This window comes from Panthera pardus, unplaced genomic scaffold (genome assembly GCF_024362965.1).
Source record: "Panthera pardus isolate Hobbes unplaced genomic scaffold, ASM2436296v1 HiC_scaffold_24, whole genome shotgun sequence".
Taxonomy (NCBI): domain Eukaryota; kingdom Metazoa; phylum Chordata; class Mammalia; order Carnivora; family Felidae; genus Panthera; species Panthera pardus.
In genome coordinates this window covers 57333404-57339403 of record NW_026526810.1, presented here as the reverse complement: position 1 = coordinate 57339403, position 6000 = coordinate 57333404, and positions in this window count along the sequence as shown.

Genomic DNA, 6000 nt, shown 5'->3' with positions numbered 1-6000 from the left:
GAACCTGTTGCCCAAACAGGCTGTAAATCCACATCCCTCTTGAATTTTTTCTCGCTCACAGCCCTCATGTTATGCGGCTATGAAATTCCCAGTGGTGCCCATAAGTGTTGGCTTGAACCTTCTGGGGTTCCCACATCAGGCTCTGTGTGACAGCGTGTAACCTACTTGGGATTCTCTCTCTCTCCCTCTCTCTTTGCCCCCGCCCCACTCTCTCCCTCTCTTTCTCTCAAAATAATTATATATTTGTTATCCTTGGTACAAACACAAAGAAACACAAATTCAATTCAAAATCCATTCTGCTTGGTTCCTCTCATACCTAGCAGTGACCCAGCAGTAGAGTTTGGTTTGGTTTTAATTTCAAGATATATACATCCTGTGTAATTAAGACTTCCAGATACCTTAGCCCAAATCCATTCTCAGGAATTCTTTAAATAAATGTGGGCCCCATAGTTATTTCTTGATTTTACTTGCATATCTTTTCGGTACTTTTTTTTTTAATTTTTTTTAACTTTTATTTATTTTTGAGACAGAGAGAGGCAGAGCATGAACTGGGGAGGAGCAGAGAGAGAGGGAGACACAGAATCTGAAACAGGTTCCAGGCTCCCAGCTGTCAGCACAGAGCCCGACGCGGGGCTCGAACTCACGGACCGTGAGAGCATGACCTGAGCCGAAGTCGGACGCGCAACCGACCAAGCCACCCAGGTGCCCCTGTATTTTTTTTTTAAGTTTATCTATTTATTTTGAGAGAGAGAGAGAGAGCGCACGCCAGCACGGAACCTGCCTCCGGGCTCCCGTGAGACCGTGACCTGAGCCAAAATCAAGAGTCCAACACTTAACTGACAAAGCCACCCAGGCACCCCTAAACCACCTGAAAATGTGACCCCATATATGTTACTTAACTTTAACAACCGGGTGGTATGAAGCGCTCTCCTTCTGACGCGACCTAGCTGGCGGGCGCCATCTTCCTGCTCTCCCTCTTCCCGCTCTAGAGCACCTGTTAACGCCTGAAAGGGAGCTTTTGCGCATGTCTGCTGCCTCATCTTTACTGCAGCTGCCCAGGAGACAACCCCTTGCTCACCTGGCTCTGGTGGCCAGAGACACTTATCCTTGCAGTCCTGTAAGGCTCTATATTTGCATACTGCAAAAGTTACTGCCTGAGGGTCTAACTTTCCAACAGTCTGAATCTAGGTGCAAACTGAGAACCTCCCCTTTGGGACCCTGATTGGTATTGGCATGCCCTCAACTATTGCGAGCCATTAAAACATAATAGGCTACTTGAACAATCACAAAGGTTTGAAAGAAAACCAAGTGCTAGGGCAGGATTGAATGATAAGGCTCATCTTGGGGCGCCTGGGTTGCTCAGTCAGTTAGGCGTCCGAATTCGGCTCAGGTAATGATCTAACAGCTCCTGGGTTCGAGCCTCCCACCCGCGCACCCCCGTCAGGCTCTGTGCTGACAGGTCAGAGCCTGAAGCCTGGTTCGGATTCTGTGTCTCCCTCTCTCTCTGCACCCCTGCCCCCTGCTCACGCTCCATCTCTCTCCCTCTCTCAAAAATAAACAAACATTTTTTTTTTAATTTTTTTAAAAAATGATAAGCCTCATCTCCTACACACACCTCTCCCCTCCCGAAAACTGGAAGAGGTGGCTGATTGACCTAATACATAGAAAGCAACACAGAAAGTCAAGCAAATGAAGAAACAGGGAAAGAGGGGAGGAAAGACTGTGCAATGGCAATATGGCAAAAGAAAAACTATGTGATAGAACAGATTAAGATCTACAGATCAAGATGGATAAACTTGGGGAGAATTCCACCATTCATTCATTAACTACTTATTAAACACAAACTTTATTCTAACATCTCATGCCAGGTCCTAGGAGTACAAAGATGAGAGGGCTGTCTAGGTAGTGCCTAGAGTGGAAGGAACCAAGGCTGTCATGTTGCAGAATTGCAAAGAGTACCCTCTAGATTTGTGCAGTGAGATGGCCATGGACATGCAAACCAGACTTGAACAATTACATGTAATAAGTGAAATATGTGGGAGCAAAGAGACAGAGCAACTAAGACTACCTGGATGAGGGGCACTTGTGTTCAGGTCATGATCTCGTGGTTTGTGGGCTGGAGCCCCAAATAGGGTTCTGAGCTGAGGGCACGGAGCCTGCTTGGGATTCTCTCTCTCTCCCTTTCTCTCTCTCTCTGCTTCTCCCCTGCTGGCGCTCTCTAAATAAATAAACTAAGTAACTAATCAGCTTAAAAAAAAAAAAAAAAGACTACCTGGATGAGTTAGGGATTGCCTTATAGAGTAGTTGATATCTGAGCTATCTTCAGAAAATGAGTAGAGGGTTTCCAGGCAGAGAAGGGGGAAGGGTCTGCCAGGCACCAGATAAAGTGACCCTGTGTCAGAAATATGAAACTTTTCAAAAACATAAAATCTGTTCTCCTTAGGATGCCTATTTTTAAAACAAGCAAACTAGTATGTAATTAAGTAATTTTATTAAAGTCATACAGTGAAACTACCCGGAAAATCAGTGAACATTCACTATTTTTTTTTAACTCACTTGAATCAAGACTTAAAAGTGTCTAGCTTTTTTGTTTCAATAATAAGGACAACTACCTTGGGATCCCTCTCTGAATTGCTTGTCCCTCTCACCATTTAGAAATGTTAAATGCTGTGTAGAAACCCTGGAAGTTTCCAGTAAAGTTCCTGCATTTTATCCAACTTTTCTTCCCTTCTGAACAGTACCAGGAAGTCAAAAGAAGTCACTAGGACAAGTCAGCAAGTTAGTGGAATTTGATGCAGGTTGTAGTGCCTCTGAGCTTTAGAATTGGAAAATCAAGAAGTGAGAAATGTTTAGGTAATAATTAGCCTCTGACTAGATGGTAGGGCATGAAAAGCATAGTGCTTATCCAGCAAAAAGGTCATCTGGTCTACAAGCAATGTCTACAGCCTTCCCTATCACAGGAACACCGACCAGGAAAAAAAAAAAAAAGGCAGCTTTCTTTACTAAATGCTCAGCACAAAGAGCAATTTGCCTTAAGAGTGAAATAACTTTAAAGACTCAAATTTAGAGCTAAAAGCAAAATAAACCAAATGTTCTAGACTCTGCTGTTTTAACATTTTTAAAGTAATTTGACCAATTGCAAAGAATGTTTCCAAGGTGTAATACTTCCTTAGCTGTCATGATTTATCATTTGGGTCAGATAGGCTACACATGCTCAAAATATTGGTTTTATCACTTAAACCTTTAAATATCTTTTTTAAAAGTGTATGAGATTTCCCATGAGAAAGTATAGCACTGCTGCTAAGCTCATGGTCTCTAAAATCAAACCTCCTTGGTTTAAATTCTAGTTTCAGCCCACTTCCCTAACTTTGGCAAATCACTAAATCTCTCTAAATATAGTCCTTCGAATGCAAACATGAGGTGAATAAAAGTGTTTTTTTAATGTTTATTTCTTTTTGAAAGAGAGATGGGGGGGGGGGGGGGTGACAAAAGATCCAAAGTAGGCTCCAGGCTCTGAACTGATAGTAGCGACCCCCTCGCGCCCCCCCCCCCCCCCCCCCCCCCCCCCCCCCCGCCCCGCAACTCACAAACTGTGAGATCATGACCTGATGGGAATCTTGACCTAAGTTGAAATCTGACACTCAACCGACTGAGCCACCCAAGCACCCCCAGGATAATAATAATAGTAACAATCTCACAGGTTTCTAGTGAGGATGAATTCAGATGATCTGTGCAGATAGCTACCACATCTTAACTACTCAACCATAAATCAGCTATTTTTCTCCTCATCTCACTCCTGATATTTTCACTCTAAATTGATGATAGAGAGATTTCTGAGAGTGCTGGGTTTTAATACACTTGCACTCTGAATTTATTTTGAGAGACTTACGTTAATAGTGATGAAACATCTCTTTCTTCTTTTACTCCTAGTGTTAGAAAGCTTTAAGCAATGAATTTCAGTAGACACTGCAAGGATAAAGTGTGACTGTATACTAGAATATTTGAGAGAAGGAATAAAAAAGAGAAGTAAAGATCAAAGGGATTTATAAAATAATTGAAAAGGGGGATGCCTGAATGGCTTAGTCGGTTAAGCATCCAACTCTTGATTTCTGTTCAGGTCATGATCTCATGGTCCTGAGATTGAGCCCCAGCTGGGTGCTGAGCATGGAGCCTACTTAAGATTCTGTCTGTCTGTCTGTCTCTCTCTGTCTTTCTCCCTCTCCCTCTCCCTCTTCCCTCCCCCATTTGCACTCTCACAAGGGCCACTCACAATCTCTCTGTCTCTCTCAAAAAATAAAAATAAATTAAATTTAAAAAAAATAATACTTGAAAGGGGCAATTGTATTTAGGACAATCTTCCAATTATCTGTGAGGATAATTAAATAAGGGAAAGAAGAATCAGCTGGCTAGCATGTCCCCAGATCACAGCCTCCTTACCTCTCCACAGGTTTAGAGTGCACTGGAGTCCCAAATTACTGTGTACTGAAGTCACCCCTACCTGGTCAGGGCCAGGTCCTGCATCTCACCATCAGTGAAACAGGCCCAGGTTTACTCGGGTCCATTAGCCTAACTCATCTGAACAGTCTAGATGAGTCTAGGTCAGGAAAAAATGCATTAATATATCTTTTAAGAGCCAGGGGGTGGTGGGGAGCATCGTATGGGAACAGAGGAGTAAATAAAAATGTAAACATCTATCCCCAAACCTCAGTCAATGGTAAACAGTTGGCTGTTGCTTACCGTATTGTATTTTAACTTTTCTTCTAGTAAGAAAAGTGTTCCCTGGTGTAGAAATGATGATGACATAAGATAGTGCTTGATTAATAACCAATCATTGTTTCCAGCTGTGAAGCAGACTCATCTTGAAAACCTTTGGGAGGTTCTACTTGAAGCTATGGATTCATTTCAGAGAAAATCAAAAAAGCAGGGTAGAAGAGTAGGCAGCCATATAGGAAAATCTCTCCCCTATGTCTTTTTAGAGTCTCCTAATAGGAGAGCACAAAAAGAAAAATATGCAAGTAAAATAGGTTCAAGTAGAGTAAGAATCAAAGTTGCTAAAGGATAGTGAAAGGTCAAGGACTTGACCTTTAGAAATCCATGTCTGTTGTTTACTTCAGCTGTGTCTCATTATGAAACATTGATGAGGGTGACAGAAACATTCAGCCCTCAGTTTCCCTGTCTTTAATACAAAGATGAAGGGTTTCCTGCTGAGAAAAGCTAGACTAGCAAAAAATAAAATAAAATAAAATAACCATTCACATTTGGATGCTAATTGGATGTCCTAGATTAAAGGAATTTATTAAAAATTATTGGAAAGAAAAATCTGTGGTGTGACTGATGGTAAAAAAAAAAAAAAGGAGATTTCTATAAGAAGAGACTGACAAAATCAGAGAGATTCAGTGACTCTCATTTACTCGGTAGAATTAAAATACTTCGCCTTCATCCTATAAGGGAAATCCTTGAGAAGTTTGGGGACTATCACTATCTGTTCAGCAAAATATGCATCAACATAATATTTTCCACATGTTGCATTTTTTTAAATTTTGAAACAGAAATTAATCTTTCCCTAGCCAAAATGTTTTCACTATAACCGTTGTCAAAGGAAATTAGGTAGAAACTATGTTTTGATCCCATTCCTCTCCCTACCCACTCCCTACCACCTCCTTACATTTTCTCTGGCAACGTATGCCTTAATACTGAGAAGAGACTAATAATCTGGCTCCTTTTCAAATCATAACAAGCCTATATTTTCTAGCATCTTGGCGTTCCTACTCTGGAGCCCATCGTTCATGTAGTTGCAAAGTCATATCTCTCCATTCCCCTCATCAGAACCCCATAGTTCCACTAACGAGTTGATCAATGCCAAGAGTACCATCATCAGGGCTCCCGGGTGGCTCCATCAGTTAAGTATCTGACTTTCAATTTCGGTGCAGGTCATGATCTCACAGTTCATGAGTTCCAGCTCTGCATTAGGCTCTGCACTCACAGTGTGGAGCCTGCTTG